Raw genomic sequence first — 20123 nt, 5'->3', positions numbered from 1 at the left:
GGGTTTCCTACACTGATACTCTTGTTTTATATGCCCTTCTCACCAAAACTGAAATTTCATTTGCATATTTGATGGTTAGATACATGTTTGACTCTGTTAGAAGTGAAAAGGACAAAGCTCTTCCTTATGGCATGTTTCTAACTTGCATTTTTGAGTATTTTGGTGTTGACTTGACCAATGAGAAATATGAAAATAGACATTCATATCTAAAGGGAGGTGGTTCAGTGAAACAGCAAAAAGGACCAACTCGATCTGAGAGAGTGGTTCTAGATGATGATGATGAAGAGTTCATTCCAGATGATTCTACTGCTCCTTCCACTGAGGGTACTTCCATCTCCACTGGGAAGAAATCCACTCTGCTGAATGTGGTCAGGGATGTTGCTCAAGAGTTTGTCTCCCAATCGAATCACTTGATTGAATTGAGCAAAGAGAAAAGGAAGCTGGCTAGCAAGCATGAGAACTTCTTGAAGAAATCAAGGGATAGGGTGGCTGTACTTATGACTTTCATTGGCAACCTTCAAAATGATGAAGATATTGCCACTGATGCTGAAGAGGAAGCTGCCTCGGAGGGGAATGGTTCTGATGCCTAGGATTTGTCTCATAAAATCTGCTGATGACTGCTCATTTTTTGTCTCATAAACTCTGTTTTATTTTGCTACTGCTTGGTATACTTTTGTTGTCTTGGATAACTGTAATAACTTTGAACACTGATTCACTTTTGGTTATTTAGACAGTTATTTTGGCTGTACACTAACCTTTCTTGCAGGGTTTATAGTGCTGTTTTGTTGTTAATCTTGCCTGTTATCCGCCCTTGATGACAAAAGGGGGAGTAATAGCTATTAAAGGTTGATTAGGTTGATTTTGATTCTGATTGAATGATGCTGCTGATTTTTCTGATTAGTTAGTTGATTGCTGCTGATAATTTATTGATGCTGCTAATTCTTTTATGAACTTTGTTTCGGATCAGAACTGAACTTTCTTTTTTGCAAATTTTTTTGTTGTTTTACAATATGCTTTGGCTGTTGTAATGATAAGAAATACTGGGCTGAATATGTGTTGCTGGTTATATAAGAATCCCTTAGTCAAGTTACATCTTGAACAGCTCCTTTTAAGCTTAATGTAAACAGGAACAAAAAGAAAAGAGCTCAAATTCAGGGGGAGCTACTGTTGAAAAGGAAAGGGGGAGCAACACATTAGCAAGCAACATCATTCAAAGGGAGTCTCTAAAACCTTAACTCAAACTCATTTCCTTTTGATTGTTGCTTAAAATCATGTTTGTCATCAAGGGGGAGATTGTTGAGTTAAGAAATTAACTAAATTAATTAATGATGACAAACATTATTTTTGAGCAAAATAAATAATTAGTGTTGATTAATTAAATCTACTTATTAACTAATTGTTTATTGTTGCAGGCCAAATGTTAATAGCCCAAATGGAATAAAAGGCATTCAGCAAAGAATATTGGGCTGAAAGCAAAATAAAGAGCCCAGGCAAAAGCAAAGAAAGAAACCAAAGAAATTAAATCGGGCCAAGCATACCAATACCCGATCCAAGCCCGATCTGGTTTCAGAAATGCAAATCCCTCTCTTTTGCTTAACCAAAAGCAACGTTCCTCTCCTCTCTAATCAAGTCACATCAAGACTTCAGTAAAGTAAGAAAGAGAAAGAGAAGAAAAGCTTCCTCCATAAGCCAGTAACCAAAGAAGCAAGAAAGAGAAAATCCAAGCTTGAAGCACAGAAGCTAAAGCAGAAAATCCAAGCTAAATCAAGCTTAAGAAAGGTAATCCATCTCATCTTGCATGAATCAGATCCTCATCCCTTCTTCCCGACTCTATGCTCTATCCGAAAATGGCATTGAAGGGAAAGTTATTCTCTGCCCTATTCTGCTGTGTATCTACGGTCTTAATCAAGACTTGGGGACCAAGTTGGTGTTCAAGGGCTCAGATCAAGTTGACCATAAGAAGATTTCTATGGTTGCTGTATTATGGCTTTCGGTCAAGGTGAGGAAGTCAGAAGGAAAGTTTCTAATCTGAGGATTAAAGAGAAAAAGTAAATCTGTGGGTTGGTGAAGCTCAAGGCTCAAGGTGTTGACCTTGGAAGAAGAACTCAGCCACATGCAAGGAGATATAAGAAGTTTGCTGTTCATTCAGAAACCAAGGAGAGAAAACCAGTGAATAGAGGTTATTGTTCTAAGAGAGCTCTTTGAAGAAGTTCAACTAACTGGACAGTGTAACCTAATCAAAGGTGCATTCCGCCAGTATGAAGAACTGAATCAGAGGCTTGCTAATCTGGTTTTTCGCATAGCACAGAGGCTGTTGATGAAGTCAATCTCCTTCATGTTTTACTGATTGTAATGTTCTTTTCAATGTTTATCATTCTGTAATTTCTAGTGAGAAAAGGCATTGTGAGATAACTCAAGTAAAAGCCATGAGTGGAAAAAGGCTGAGTGAAACACTTGAGAGAAAAGCCTAGAGTTATTTTCAGATTTCTTTAGGTGTGTTTATGTCTTGTATCTTGTACCTGTGAGGTATCCCTTTCTTAGTTGGGTTAGCACTAAGTAGTATAGTTAGGTATTAGCATAGCCAATGTCAAGTTAGGTTAGAACTTGAGTGTGAAAGGATTGGGTCAATCCTGTGTTATTGGTGTATGTAATACTGTTAACTATAGTGAAATTCTTCCATAGTTGTGGAGGAGACTGGATGTAGGTTTCATAGCACAAAGCAACTGAACCAGGATACATGCTGGTGTTAGCTTTTCTTTTCTCTGCTGTGTTCTGTTTTCTGATATTCATGAGACAAAAATAAATTGTCTCATAAATTTCCGCTGCTAAGTTAAAACAGAATCAGAATTGCAAATCTGTTTTAAAAGGGTAACAACAGCAAGTTAAAAGGAAGGCATAGATTCAACCCCCCTTCTCTAAGCCTACCACAACCTTCAATTGGTATCAGGAGCTAAGGTCTCAAGAATCAAGCTTAACCGCTTGGAGCAAAGATCCAATGGCGAATAATCTGGGCACAACCACAAGTGCCTACACCCTCACTGAAGGCCAGTCAAACAACCGGCCACCTTTCTTTAACGGAAAGAACTATTCCTACTGGAAAGAAAGGATAAGGATCTTCATCCAATCCATTGACTACAACTTATGGAAGATCGTTGTGAGTGGTCCCAAGATCCCAACAAAAACAAGTGCTGATGAAGTGGTGACTCCGAAAGAAGAAGCTGAATGGAATGAAGATGACAAGAAGAAGATAGAGCTGAACGCTAAAGCAATCAACCTTCTTCACTGTGCTATCAGCTTTGAAGAGTATCGGAAGGTGTCTAGATGCAAGACAGCCAAAGAAATCTGGGAAAAACTCCAGGTTACACACGAAGGCACTAAACAAGTCAAAGAAACGAGGATTGATATGTTGCGAAAAGAGTATGAGATGTTTAGCATGAAGGATGGAGAAAGCATTGTTGAAGCATTTGAGAGATTCTCAATCATAATCAACAACCTTGATGCTATGGGTACAAACTATGCAGAACAAACCTTGGTGAGAAAACTCCTTAGAAGCCTCACAAAAGAGTGGGAAAACACTGCCACTGTCCTAACCGAGAGTAACAACATAAGTCCCATAACCTATGATGAGCTGAGAGGAAAACTCCTTGCCTATGAAGCCACACACACAAACACAGACTCAAAGAAAAAGGGAATAGCCCTCAAGTCACAAATAGAACCAAAAGAGAGTGAGTCTAGTGATGGTATTTCAGATGACGAACTTTTGTTTTTTGCTAGGAGATTTAGAAGGATGATGAAAAGCAAGGGCAAATACAAGGGTTCAAGTTCAAAGGAGCAAAAGATGGACTTGAGCAAGGTGACATGCCATCATTGCAAGGAGGCTGGACACTTCAAATCAAACTGTCCAAAGCTCAAAAAAGAGGACAAAGGCAAGAGGGAAAGGAAGAGAGTACTCATGGCAGCTTGGGAGGATCTTGAGAATGACTCAAATGAAGAAGAAGAATCTGAAGGAGATGACAAAGACTGCTTCATGGCTGGAAACAACAATCTTGATGAGGTAAACTATTATGATTTGACCATTGAGGATTTGCATGTTATTATTGATGATCTCACTTTAAACACATCAAAACTGCTTGATAAATACAATAAATGCAGATCTGAAAGAGATGTGTTAAGAGCTGAAAATGACTTTTTAAAAGAAAAAGTGAAGGAAACTGAATGTGCTTTAGACATCATTGAAGAAAACAGATTTCTAAAATCTGAACTTGAAAAATTAAAAGGAAAGCACATTGTGGATCCTTCACATGAGTTAATTGCTAAAAATAAAAGATTAAATGATATGGTTAAAAGGCTGAATAGTGACTTAACAAAATTTGCTCAAGGTTCTAGTAACTTGGACAAATTACTTGCAAGTCAAAGACCATTGTTTGAAAAATCTGGTTTAGGCTACATAGCCAAGGAAGATGCATTTTCTAATATTTCCTCTATAAAGTTTGTGGCTTCTTCATCAAATACCAAAACCATACCAAACAAATCTGGTATTGAAAATGCTCCAACAATTGAAGAAAAATTTGATGAAGTATACACAAGTGAAATTGACCCTTCACCAAAAACTGAACCGAGTTCAAACCGGCCAGGTTTGGGTTATATTTCGAAAAATGAGGCTGCTTTCAAGAAACCAACTTTTTACAACAAAACCTCACTCTCGAAAGGCAAAAATATTCAAAAAAATTCTGGTGAAAATGCCTTTGCAAAGAGGAATAATTTTACTAAAAATCAGTTTGTCAAAAGAAATGCATCTCCTCCAAGAACCAGAAAATTTCAAAGCTTTAATCATTTCAAGCAATATAACTCACATCAGTTTCAGCAACACACACCAGAAAATCATTGTGTTAATTGCAAGAAATTTGGTCACTCATATGCACAATGCTTCATTGAAAAGAGAGTTGTAGGAAACAAAGTCTACAATGTTGTTTGTGATTTCAATGCACTTGGGCAACCAAGATAGATTAACTTCAAAGGATCCAAATTAATTTGGATACCTAAGGCTACTTGAAACTCATCATGCAGATTTGCCTAGCATCCAAGAACAAAAAGGACATGTGGTACATGGATAGTGGATGTTCAAGGCACATGACTGGAAGGTCAACCTACTTCATCAAACTAAATAAGTATGATGGAGGTTTTGTGACCTTTGGAGATGATGGTAAAGGTAAAATCATTGCTGTTGGAAAAGTAGATAATGAGCAATCTACTTTCATTGATGATGTGCTTTTGGTTTGTGGTTTGAAGCACAATCTTTTAAGTATAAGTCAGCTGTGTGATTTGGGATATTTAGTTATTTTCAAAAGGCTTGAATGCTGTGTTGTTAATGAAAAGACAAATGAAGTGATGTTTGTTGCCAAGCGTTTCAATAATATGTATGGACTTACTCTTGATGAACTAAAGATTCAAAATGTAGCTTGTCTTCATTCTAAAGAATCTGAAAAGTGGTTATGGCACAAGAGATTGGGCCATGCAAGTATGTTTCAAATAAACAAACTTGTAAAGAAAGAATTAGTAAGAGGTCTTCCTTTGATAAAGTTTGACAAAGACATCACTTGTGATGCTTGCCAAATGGAAAAACAAACAAAAAGTTCTTTTAAACCAAAAGAAGACATCTCTACTAAAAGACCACTTGAGTTGCTACACATTGATTTATTTGGTCCAACAAGAACTCAAAGCCTAGGTGGTAAATATTATGGTTTAGTAATTGTGGATGACTACACTAGGTTTGGTTGGGTTTTATTTCTTGCACACAAAAATGAAGCCTTTTCGGCCTTTGAACCTTTTTGCAAGAAAATTCAAAATGAAAAGGATTTGAAAATCTCTTCTATAAGGAGTGATCATGGAACTGAATTTGAAAATAATTTGTTTGAATCCTTTTGTGAGGAATTTGGAATATCTCACAACTTCTCTTGTCCAAGAACACCACAACAAAATGGTGTTGTGGAAAGAAGAAATAGAAGCATACAAGAAATGACAAGAGCTATGCTTTGTGAGAGTAATGTTCCAAAATTCCTTTGGGCTGAAGCGGTAAACACAGCTTGCCACATTTTAAATAGAACAATCATAAGGAAATTTTTGAAGAAAACCCCTTATGAACTTTGGAAAGGCTACCCACCAAACTTAGATTACTTGCACATCTTTGGATGCAAATGTTTTGTTTTAAATAACAAAGAAAATTTGGGAAAATTTGATCCAAAGGCTTATGAGTGTTTGTTTGTAGGATATTCCACAACTAGTAAAGCATATAGGGTTTATCATCAAGATGCTAGAATTATAGAAGAGTCCATACATGTTACATTCTGTGATACTAACTTGGTGCAAAGCATTTTGGAAGATGTTGATGCAGGAAATCAAGCTCAAAAGGAGGATGAAACTGCTCAGAATCATGGAAAAGAAAATTCTAGACACGCTGAACCAGAAACAGCAAATGATGAAAATTCAAGAGACAATTCCATTTTGTCTCATGAATCTGAAGGAAATTCTGCAGACAGCAGCACACAGAATCCCTTGGTGATTGAATCTGCCTCCAAGTCTACCAGACCTCGTGAATGGAGATTCTTAAAGAATTATCCTGAGGAATTTGTCATTGGGGACGTCTCTCAAGGAGTGTAAACAAGGTCTTCCACTAGAAAGGCAAATGAAGATTCAAACATTGCCCTTCTTTCACAAATAAAGCCTCAAAACGTCAAGGAAGCACTTAGTGACCCCTCTTGGGTTAAAGCTATGGAGGATGAGCTTCTTGAGTTTGAAAAGAACCAAGTATGGACTTTGGTTCCAAGGCCAAGTGGAAAGAAAGTGACTGGCACCAAGTGGATATTTCGGAACAAGTTGGGAGAAGATGGTAGCATTGCAAGGAACAAGGCAAGGCTGGTGGCACAAGGATATGACCAAGAAGAAGGAATCGACTTTGATGAATCCTTTGCCCCTGTTGCCCGAATGGAAGCCATAAGACTTCTCTTAGCTTATGCTGCATTTTGTGGTTTTAAATTATACCAAATGGATGTGAAATGTGCATTTTTGAATGGAGTGATAGATAGAGAAGTGTATGTGGAGCAGCCTCCTGGTTTTGAAAATAAAGAGCACTTTGATCATGTTTTCAAACTATCTAAAGCTCTCTATGGTTTAAGACAAGCTCCTAGAGCTTGGTATGAGATACTTAGCTCTTTTCTTTTGAAAAATGGTTTTCAAAGAGGCACCACTGATACAACTCTATTTATCAAGAATTCTAATGATTCTTTTATCCTAGTCCAAATATATGTTGATGACATTATTTTTGGATCAGCCAATGAATCCCTTTGTTCTGAATTTGGAAAACTCATGACAAGTGAATTTGACATGAGTATGATGGGTGAACTTAATTTCTTCCTTGGGCTGCAAATTAAACAAACTGAAAAAGGAATTTTCATTCATCAAGAGAAGTATGCCAAGGAATTAGTTAAGAAATTTGGTATGGAAAATGCCAAACCCATGGGAACTCCCATGCATCCTAATTCTAAATTAGATAAGGGAGAAACTGAGAAAGATGTTGATGAGACTAGGTATAGAGGAATGATTGGCTCTCTTATGTACTTAACTTCCTCTAGACCCGATATTGTGCAAAGTGTTGGATTGTGTTCTAGGTTCCAATCCAAACCAAAAGAGTCACATCTTTCAGCTGTTAAAAGGATCATTAGATATGTTCATGGCACATCCAATTTCGGTCTTTGGTATCCTAAGTTTGATGATTTTTCTGCAGTTGGTTATTGTGATGCAGATTTTGCTGGTGATAGAGTTGATAGAAGGAGCACTTCTGGTTTATGTTGCTTCCTTGGGAAGTCCTTAAATGTATGGTCAAGTAAGAAGCAACCAACAGTGGCCCTTTCCACTGCAGAGGCTGAGTATATAGCTGCTTCTTCTTGTTGTTCTCAGCTTTTATGGTTAAAAACACAGCTCGCTGATTACAAATTAAAGGCTGAAAATATTCCCCTGCTGTGTGATAATATGAGTGCCATTAATATTTCTAAAAATCCAGTTTTGCACTCTAGGACTAAACATATTGAAGTGAAATTTCACTCAATAAGAGAACATGTCCAAAAAGGGGATATTAGTATTCAATTTGTTAAATCAGAGGAGCAATTAGCAGATATTTTTACAAAACCATTAGCTGAGGATGGATTCTGCATGCTTAGGACTTGTCTAGGAATTTTGAGTTATGATTCCTTGTTTGAAAAATGCTTATGTATTTGCTGGAGCTTTTTGTCTCATAAACAGGTATGAGACAATTCTGGACAGGTGATGAACGTTTCCCTCAAGTCAACGTGTTCTGGGCTTGCTTCAAGTGAAAAATTGATCTGGACCAACCTCAATTCGGATCTGGGTTGTCCTATATGTTTCATTAAATCCAAATCACCTCAAGGCCCTAACATGAATGTTACAATCTTGTTTGTTATTTTTTGATGACTTGTGTGTGTCATAAAAGGTTTTCAATAAATGTTTTGTGGCCCAAAAGGTTTTCAAATGGATTTAATTTTGGCCCAAAAGGTGTTTCAATTTAATTCTGATTGTCTTTCAAAATTTAAAATTAATTTCCTGTTTTAATTTTAAATCAAATAAAATCTTTCTTGAATGAGGTCATGTCTTTTCAAGTCTTTTCAAATGGTGATGCAGTTGCATGGTTTTGGAAATCCACTTTTTGGGTACGGTTACCAACACTCCCTCTCTTCCCTCCATAACTTCTCCACACACTCTTCGGTTTCTTCCCACTCACTTTACTGCTTCTCTTCCCTCAAAAGACTGAAACTAACCAAATGAGGAAGAAAACCATTCCTAAAAGGCCTCCTCGTGAAAAGATCTTCAAGCTACCCACAAAGCCTTCCACTCGCTCTCAAGACCGCACCTTTATCCCTTCTCCTTCTCCTCCTACCTCTCCTCCTCGCACAGCATCCATGGCGCGAACCAAGACTACACCAAGGTACCCTGCCTCTGCCAAGCCGACGCCACCACCAAAGGCCACACCTTCCAAGCCTGGCTCCTCAAAACCAAGTTCAGCAAAGCCTGGCTCCTCCAAAGGCAAACGTCAGGTGACTGAGGAACCCATACCCGAACCAACACAACCAAAATCCAGGTCGGTTCCAATGCGATCTCAACGAGGTAACACTCGAGTCCCTCTCCAGAATGTTAAAGAACCAGACATTGGACTTTTTGATCACAAAGCTCACTTTTTGACTTCTCATTCGAACTATAACCCTTATAGATTCAAATCTGCCATGAACAATGATTTTTATGAGAAGGTTATCCAGTATCGTACCCTATGTCCCTCTTTTCTCGCTGATTTGCCATCTTTGAAAAGAAAAGGATTTCCTTTTGTTGATAACTTGATTTTTCTGGACTGGAATCACTTTTTTGACATCAAAAAACCTGTTTATCCCTTGTTGGTCAAAGAGTTTTATGCAAACATGACTTATCATGAAGGCACTGCTCATTCGTATGTTAAGGGCCGAGACATTGTTTTAAACAATGAGACCATCAGTGACGCTTTGAAGTATACTGATATAGGGCCTTGTGCCTACACGTCAGTTAAGTGGGATGAAGGAGTTGGTGTTTCTTACAATGATGCCCTGGCTAGTATTTGTGAACATATTTCCTTAATAGATGGCATTACACCCACTCACAAAGCCCTAGGATATGAGCGTGCTCAACTGCACCGAATAGTCAATCATATTATTCTGCCTCAAAGCGGCTCATATCAAAGGGTTTCCTACACTGATACTCTTGTTTTATATGCCCTTCTCACCAAAACTGAAATTTCATTTGCATATTTGATGGTTAGATACATGTTTGACTCTGTTAGAAGTGAAAAGGACAAAGCTCTTCCTTATGGCATGTTTCTAACTTGCATTTTTGAGTATTTTGGTGTTGACTTGACCAATGAGAAATATGAAAATAGACATTCATATCTAAAGGGAGGTGGTTCAGTGAAACAGCAAAAAGGACCAACTCGATCTGAGAGAGTGGTTCTAGATGATGATGATGAAGAGTTCATTCCAGATGATTCTACTGCTCCTTCCACTGAGGGTACTTCCATCTCCACTGGGAAGAAATCCACTCTGCTGAATGTGGTCAGGGATGTTGCTCAAGAGTTTGTCTCCCAATCGAATCACTTGATTGAATTGAGCAAAGAGAAAAGGAAGCTGGCTAGCAAGCATGAGAACTTCTTGAAGAAATCAAGGGATAGGGTGGCTGTACTTATGACTTTCATTGGCAACCTTCAAAATGATGAAGATATTGCCACTGATGCTGAAGAGGAAGCTGCCTCGGAGGGGAATGGTTCTGATGCCTAGGATTTGTCTCATAAAATCTGCTGATGACTGCTCATTTTTTGTCTCATAAACTCTGTTTTATTTTGCTACTGCTTGGTATACTTTTGTTGTCTTGGATAACTGTAATAACTTTGAACACTGATTCACTTTTGGTTATTTAGACAGTTATTTTGGCTGTACACTAACCTTTCTTGCAGGGTTTATAGTGCTGTTTTGTTGTTAATCTTGCCTGTTATCCGCCCTTGATGACAAAAGGGGGAGTAATAGCTATTAAAGGTTGATTAGGTTGATTTTGATTCTGATTGAATGATGCTGCTGATTTTTCTGATTAGTTAGTTGATTGCTGCTGATAATTTATTGATGCTGCTAATTCTTTTATGAACTTTGTTTCGGATCAGAACTGAACTTTCTTTTTTGCAAATTTTTTTGTTGTTTTACAATATGCTTTGGCTGTTGTAATGATAAGAAATACTGGGCTGAATATGTGGTGCTGGTTATATAAGAATCCCTTAGTCAAGTTACATCTTGAACAGCTCCTTTTAAGCTTAATGTAAACAGGAACAAAAAGAAAAGAGCTCAAATTCAGGGGGAGCTACTGTTGAAAAGGAAAGGGGGAGCAACACATTAGCAAGCAACATCATTCAAAGGGAGTCTCTAAAACCTTAACTCAAACTCATTTCCTTTTGATTGTTGCTTAAAATCATGTTTGTCATCAAGGGGGAGATTGTTGAGTTAAGAAATTAACTAAATTAATTAATGATGACAAACATTATTTTTGAGCAAAATAAATAATTAGTGTTGATTAATTAAATCTACTTATTAACTAATTGTTTATTGTTGCAGGCCAAATGTTAATAGCCCAAATGGAATAAAAGGCATTCAGCAAAGAATATTGGGCTGAAAGCAAAATAAAGAGCCCAGGCAAAAGCAAAGAAAGAAACCAAAGAAATTAAATCGGGCCAAGCATACCAATACCCGATCCAAGCCCGATCTGGTTTCAGAAATGCAAATCCCTCTCTTTTGCTTAACCAAAAGCAACGTTCCTCTCCTCTCTAATCAAGTCACATCAAGACTTCAGTAAAGTAAGAAAGAGAAAGAGAAGAAAAGCTTCCTCCATAAGCCAGTAACCAAAGAAGCAAGAAAGAGAAAATCCAAGCTTGAAGCACAGAAGCTAAAGCAGAAAATCCAAGCTAAATCAAGCTTAAGAAAGGTAATCCATCTCATCTTGCATGAATCAGATCCTCATCCCTTCTTCCCGACTCTATGCTCTATCCGAAAATGGCATTGAAGGGAAAGTTATTCTCTGCCCTATTCTGCTGTGTATCTACGGTCTTAATCAAGACTTGGGGACCAAGTTGGTGTTCAAGGGCTCAGATCAAGTTGACCATAAGAAGATTTCTATGGTTGCTGTATTATGGCTTTCGGTCAAGGTGAGGAAGTCAGAAGGAAAGTTTCTAATCTGAGGATTAAAGAGAAAAAGTAAATCTGTGGGTTGGTGAAGCTCAAGGCTCAAGGTGTTGACCTTGGAAGAAGAACTCAGCCACATGCAAGGAGATATAAGAAGTTTGCTGTTCATTCAGAAACCAAGGAGAGAAAACCAGTGAATAGAGGTTATTGTTCTAAGAGAGCTCTTTGAAGAAGTTCAACTAACTGGACAGTGTAACCTAATCAAAGGTGCATTCCGCCAGTATGAAGAACTGAATCAGAGGCTTGCTAATCTGGTTTTTCGCATAGCACAGAGGCTGTTGATGAAGTCAATCTCCTTCATGTTTTACTGATTGTAATGTTCTTTTCAATGTTTATCATTCTGTAATTTCTAGTGAGAAAAGGCATTGTGAGATAACTCAAGTAAAAGCCATGAGTGGAAAAAGGCTGAGTGAAACACTTGAGAGAAAAGCCTAGAGTTATTTTCAGATTTCTTTAGGTGTGTTTATGTCTTGTATCTTGTACCTGTGAGGTATCCCTTTCTTAGTTGGGTTAGCACTAAGTAGTATAGTTAGGTATTAGCATAGCCAATGTCAAGTTAGGTTAGAACTTGAGTGTGAAAGGATTGGGTCAATCCTGTGTTATTGGTGTATGTAATACTGTTAACTATAGTGAAATTCTTTCATAGTTGTGGAGGAGACTGGATGTAGGTTGCATAGCACAAAGCAACTGAACCAGGATACATGCTGGTGTTAGCTTTTCTTTTCTCTGCTGTGTTCTGTTTTCTGATATTCATGAGACAAAAATAAATTGTCTCATAAATTTCCGTTGCTAAGTTAAAACAGAATCAGAATTGTAAATCTGTTTTAAAAGGGTAACAACAGCAAGTTAAAAGGAAGGCATAGATTCAACCCCCCTTCTCTAAGCCTACCACAACCTTCAGAGATTGTTGAGACGCTATGCGCTCGGCAGGGACGGCGGTTGGATCCCGCTTGTCGAGGTAGTGGCGGCGGCGTAAGGGCGGTGGTTCGTCCCGCTTGCATTGAGATGTGAGTTCCATGGCAAGAGTATCCCGCTCGCATCCCTTCGGATCAATAGAATGTGCAGACACAAAATCCTGGACGGTGTTCCGAGCACGATATCTCGGGGGTTCCCAATGATGATTCCGAAGGGCGACATCTCCATGGAGATGTGTCGGATTGGCAGTTAAACCGACAATGTGATATCACAGCCAATAGGACAGGCATTCATCATGTGCATCATCTATTTGTTTGTATGCTTTGCCGACTTGTAATTGCTTGCCTATTTGTATAACATGTCTAATTGCCTACTTGAATTATTTGCTATATATGCCTATACTTGTATTTTACTTGCATTGATATTAATTGCGCTTTCTACTGGGATTGAGGAGGTTCGGAAGGCGGTGGCGATGGGATCGCATGGAGGATAGGTTGGTGAAGGCTGTGGGACAGCGGAGAGTTGTTAGTTAGAGAATCCACTAAGTTAGATTACCTTTTTTTTTATGTTATGATTTTAAGTTACGCTTTACTGTTTCAGATAAGCTTTAAGATGAATCTTGTGATGGATATGAAGTTCTAGGATTGCCTCTGGTATCCCGGGGTCTTATATCTTACATCACTGGGCATTGTTACCATACTGAGAACTTCCGGTTCTCATACCATATTCTGTTGTTGTTTTTCAGATGCAGGTAACAACCCACCTCATTGAGTTGTTTCGATGGTGACAGAGCGGAGGATTCTGGATACATTTTGGATATCTTTTTGTTTATTTTGTTTATAGCTCTCATCTTTTGTATTTACTTTTGCTTAGAGGCTTACTTTGAGAGAAAAACTTGTATAAGCTGTTTTAACTTCCAAAATTTCTGTATGGTCTGTATATAACTAGCCGGCTTAAACTCCGCGAGTTGTGGCTAGATTCTTATACTATTATACTTTGATATTTTTTTATATTAGATCTATATCTTGTGCGTTAAGTTTGTAGTTTCGTGAGTGCGTTTTGCGCTTTTCAAATCCTATTTTTGAGCTATATCCTTCATCAGGCTTCTATACTATATTAATTCTTTCTATATATTATATGTATGAGCTTAGAACTGTCGTAACCTTTAATTAACCTTTGCTTTACGACGCTAGGTAAGGTTTAGGGTAATTAGGGTGTTACATATATATACTCCTATATTATATATTCTATGATTCTTATATTCTCAGATAATAATTTCAAATTTTCTTTAGTTTAATTTATTATTTTTAGTCATTAGAATTTATTATTTTTAGTAATTATTTTTAGACGTCAATTCAATTTCTTTAATTTAATAATTCAACATATTTTAATTATATATAATTAGAATGTGCTTTCTATCCCTTTTTCCTTTTTATTTTGTGCTTCGGGTGTAATGTTTGTAATTTTTTATTTTTATTTTTTCCATCTTAATTTTGCTAAATATTTTTATAATTTTGTTTTATATCAATTTTTTTTATGTATTTTGATTAATAAAATTATTTTTTTAAAGACATTTTAAATTTGTTATAATATTTTTATGAAGTTGATTAATAGGTTCTTCAAAATTTTTTTCTTGAAATTTGTTTAATGAGATCGTATTTTAATTTTTCTCCTTTATCTGTTATATTCATTGATTATATTAATCTTCTATTACAATACATTTTTTATTTATTTCACACATTTTTTGTTTTACCTTCTTTTACTTCTTTTAATTGTTCTCTTTATTTTATTTTACTCTTCATATATAAATTTATTATAATTCATCACATGCATGTTCTTTTTGAATTTAAGTGATTTTTTTAGGTTATATTTTACCATTGATGCTCTATGTTATTTAGTGTGTTTGTTTTTAATTTTTTAGTTATCTGTAAATATATTTATAAAAATATAATTTTATTTTGTCCAGTATTTATTACTACGTTTAGTAGATAAATAACAAAATTTTCATTTATTGTTACATTCATTGGTTTGAAGATTTTATTTCTATTTTTATACATTTGTTTATATTGTATGATTTGTATTTGTGTTAGTGACATCAGGATGGTTCATATATTTTAATATTTGTGTAATAAATCTTATAAATTATTTTTATAAGTTATAATTTATTTTTGTTTTATCTCAATATTCAATTTTTAATAATAATTTTTATTTATTTATAAATATATTCTTTCTTATTTTTATTTAAAAAAATTATAAAATAGTAAATATAAATTTTTTAATTTTATCCTTAATATTTAGCTTTAGTTTTATTCTTGATATTTCAATATGTTTTAGTTATACTACTAAATAAATAATATTAAGTATAAATAATTAACTATACTAATTATTTGATTTGACCAAAATAAATATTAAATTATTTAATAAATAATGAATAAGAAAATGAAATAAATGAATTTAATTTAAATTTTTTACCTATTATATATATATATATATAATTAGAATGTATTTTATACTTTCTTTTTTTCTTTTTTTTTTTTGTACTTCTATTATAATCATTGTAATTTTTTTATTTTGCCAAAATTTTCTATGATTTTGTTTTATATATTTTTTATATATTTTGATTAATAATTTTTAAGGGTGTTACTATTTTATGAGAATGCTATAACTTGAACTTTGGTTATCTAGGAATTTACTAAGTGGTTAGAATAGTTTCACGTCACGAACCAATAAACGCTAGCAATTAAAATGATAAAAAAGACTAGCCAATCTGGGACTAAATGGGGATCAGTAAAATTTTTACAGGTGAAGACCTGTCTACGTGAAATAGACTACGATGGGGACATATGTACTCTCTTCATGGACCCGTTAAATCCACGTGAATATAAATTACTGATTTATCCTTTTATATATATATATATATATATATATATATATTTCTTAAATTTGGTAATCCTAATTTTTGTCTCCAATTTAAACTCTTTTTTTTCTAGACTCATCTTTAGTCTTGATTTTGTATCTACTTTTCCTCTAACTCACTTTCTCTACCTCTTAAGTTCGTCATTATGTCACTCAATCTCGCTCTAAAATATTATATTATGTTATTATGTTGGAAGATGTTTTTATATTTTTTTAAATATTATTTTTATAATGAATATATTATGAGTTGTGTTAAATTATATTGAATTGATTATTATTATTATTATTATTATTATTATTATTATTATTATTATTATTATTATTATTATTATTATTATTATTATTATTATTATTATTATATTATAGTTTTTTTTGTTATTTTTTAAAAAACTTTCAAAGAATATCCATAAATAATCGTGGGTATTTGCATTCACTAAGGGGATAATTAAATAGGGAGACTTGCAACGAAGATGAAGAGTGAACGGGGGATAATTTTTTTTAAATAGAAGCGAAGGACGGAAAAAGGGGTCCGCTGCCGTGCCCACACGAGTATCTATTGCTATATCTAACTAACAACGAAAATTCAATTTGAGCCAATTTGAGATAGGATACGTGAACTTTATCTACATCGGGTTTTAAGACAATGAACCTAATTCGAATTTAAGATCCTAATAATAGACCTAGGTTGATCTTACTCACTTGACTTAATATTTTAGGTCATTACTGTAATAAATACTATACTATTAAATATGATTATATTTAGTATATATAAAAATTAGGTATACTTACAATAGATTTTATAATCAAACTAAAAAAATTTTAATTATCTTTTTTTTATTTTAAATATTATTTACTATCTTATTGAAAAAATGAATAATAATAATCACTCACATAATTAAAATAGATCATCCTAATATATACATGACACTAAATATATCAAGGATTATTATATGTGATAAATTATTTTTTTATTTTTCTAAAGATAATTTATATGTAAATTAACTAATCTTTATAACATGCAATCTATTGCATAATTTTTCTCCTCTTAATATGGATAAATTGATGAATTTAATATATAAAATATAATTATATTATTTAACATACGAAATAAGTAACTTAAGCCATTATCTAAGACAATAAATATAATAGTACAAATACCTACGTATTTATTAGCATTAAAAACTATACAAATAATATAAACATGATTTTTTGGTAGAAAAATAATAATAAAGGTTATTAATTAAGTTAATTACATAATAAAAAATTATGAATAATTTTTAAATAATAATAAAAAATAAGATCACTATTTTCACATACTACAAAGCTTATAAAAAAAATTTAGACAATAAATCAATCCTCAATAAATTATACATTAGCTCTATTAAAAAAATTAAATGATATATTAGATATTATTATTTGTGTACTAATATATATATATATATATATATATATATATATATATTATCGATTATTAAGTTATAATTAATTTCTAACTCAATTTTCGGTAATTAAAATTTAAATGATTGAAATTATTAAATGCTGAATATTTTGTAGCTAACTATTTTTGTTTTTGTTATTAAAATTTTAAAAAAGGTGAGTTGTTAATTATTTCTGAATTCAAATTTAAATTTAAATTTATGTAAGAAAATATTTTGAATTTTTTTTACTAACCAGAATTAATTTTGAAATAAAAAATTATTTTGTACATCATATTATAAAATAGTGTAGTCATTCATTTTTTTAATGGCAATTATTGTCAAATAAAATGATATAAAAATAGAAAAAATATTCCAATCTAGGAATAATAATTTATTTTTCAATAGAATAAAATATATATTGAATAACAAAAGTTATTATAGTTTCTTTTTACACAAATTAATATACTCAACTACGGTATTTTGGTAATATTACCAAAAAATATTAATCAATCTAATAGCTTTTGTAATGACATAAGTTTATAAGTTTAGAAACTTGAAAATCATGTCATAAAATATAAAATTTTAACCGGTAACAACGTTAATCATATTGTTTGACTTCCTGAACGAATATGATACCAATAAATAAAACTGTCACAATTAAATTTCAGCAAAGGTAAATCTCCATAAGTATTGCTATTATCAATGAGAATTGTTCTACTTTCAAGACAAATACTATTTTCTTTCACAATATTTTATAACTCGGCAGGTCGAGAACTAATCTTCCACGTATTGAAGCTCCATTTATTAAGGGTCTGCTACTAGCCAATGAATTGTTCCATACACAAGGCGGGATTCGAAATTCTAATACTTACTTAGATAGGTGAGTGAGATGACCACTCAATCAAACCAAATCAGTGAAGACAAATACTAATTATTTTTAATATTTTTAACATTAAAAATAGTTAAACATTTATTTTAATTATAACTTTGTAAAATATTTATAGTAATAATTATTATATATTTTTTTATTTAATATCTTTTAATAAAAAATTTATATATTTTTATTAATTATCTTGTACAATGTACGGGAATATAGACTAGTTATAATTAAAATCAAATCTTTCCCTCCAAAATTAAAGAATTCTTCCCTCAACTCTACTAATTTTACAACCAAAATGTGCCACATGTCATTCTCTCATTGTAATTGAAATCAAATATTTCTCTCTAAAATTAAAGAGTTCTCCCCTCCTCCCTCTCCCTTTATCTATTCCTCTCATTCCTTTAACCACTCTATCTCTTTTATATATCATTATCAATAAATAATTATAAATTTGACAATCAAAATATGCAATATGACATTTTTAATTATATTAAAATTAAAATTAAAACATTAAAATTAAAATTAAAATATAACTATATTATATATTATATTATATTATATATTGTTATCTAATTTAATAACAAAATATATCACATGACATTCTTATTAAATTTGAGAGAAAATATTTTCTTCTAAAATTAATAAACTACCTTCCTAAATTCTCTCATATATCTCTCTCCCTTTTTCTATTTCTCTTTATTTTTCTCACTCTATAGATAATTCTGATATATTTATATATTTATATATTATTATCTAATTTAATAACCAAATGTGTCACATGATATTCTCTTATTTAAATTGAGAAAAAATATTTCCTTCCAAAATTAATAAACTCCCTTCTTAAATTATCTCATCTATCTCTCTCTCTTTTTCTATTTTTCTCTACTCTTTTCAGTTTCTACTCTATATATAATTTGTAATTTATATTTTATATTAGTAATTTGACAAATCAAAATGTGTCATCGAATATTTTTTATTATAATTAAAATAAAATTTTTTCTTTCAAAATTTACGAACTCTCTCTCTCGATCTTTATCTTTATCTTTTTCTCTCTTTTCTCTCATCCTCTATTTTCTCTATTTTTTTGTTTTACAAAAAATAAAATTAACAAAATAATATAATTAAAATAAAAAAAATTATTATTATTATATACATATTTTTTAGCTTTTTATTTAGTTTTAAATTTTTACTGTTTATCTTTGTAATCTAAATTTTTATTTTTCTATTTTTAAATATTTATTATTTATAATTTAGAGAGAATACTAATGTTATGATTAAAAGTTAAAATCAAGATTCAATTATTTAAAAAAAATTAATTTTGAGTTAATTTTATAACTATCAATATAATTTTTTAATGCTAATATCTAATTATATTTTTATATACATAAAGAGAAAAAATATTATTTTTAAATAGCAAGCATAAAAATTAATTATTTCTATTTGTGCAATAGACTTAACACCTAATCAAAAGTATACAAATTAAATCGTTTTAAATTTTAGATAATGAATATTAAAATTAATTTAGTAATAAATTAACTCTTTCACATGAAAATAATAACTAAAAATCTTATTATTTGATTTTTTATCTATAGAAATCTTGGTCTTCTTAGCTAACCAGGACTTTTGTCCCCTACGATCTTTTTGTGAAAGTAATTTAATTCTATAAATTTTTTGTGTTATAATCTATAATATCAGGACAAATCGATTTTGTACTCTTAAGGTTTGATTTTTATACAATTTTTATACCTTAAATAAAATGGTGCTACATTTTTTTTGTGACAAATGATGCTACATTTAAAATTAATACTAGTAGTTTATAATCTTAAAAAATATAACTTTTAATTCAATATCAAAAATAAAAAAGTGTGATAATATACACATTAATTTTAAAATATATAAAATATTTAATCGATAGAATTTTTGTAAATATAATTAGAAAATAAAATATTTTGGGCAATTTACACAAATAAAATGATTGAGGAAAACCTTTATGCAAATACAACATTTGGCAATTTCTAGACACAAATGCAACAAACGCAACTGTATATAATCCGCTACACCCTGTAGCGGAACTCAATTGCACGTAATCCGCTACAGGCTATCGCGGATTACGTTGAGGGCTGCATTACTCATAAACCGCTACACCCTGTAGCGGTTTATGACCAAATGGCGTTTGTGCATAAT

Source organism: Arachis ipaensis, chromosome B9, assembly GCF_059453495.1.
Source record: "Arachis ipaensis isolate K30076 ecotype BB chromosome B9, ASM5945349v1, whole genome shotgun sequence".
NCBI lineage: Eukaryota > Viridiplantae > Streptophyta > Magnoliopsida > Fabales > Fabaceae > Arachis > Arachis ipaensis.
This window is presented reverse-complemented; position numbering follows the sequence as displayed.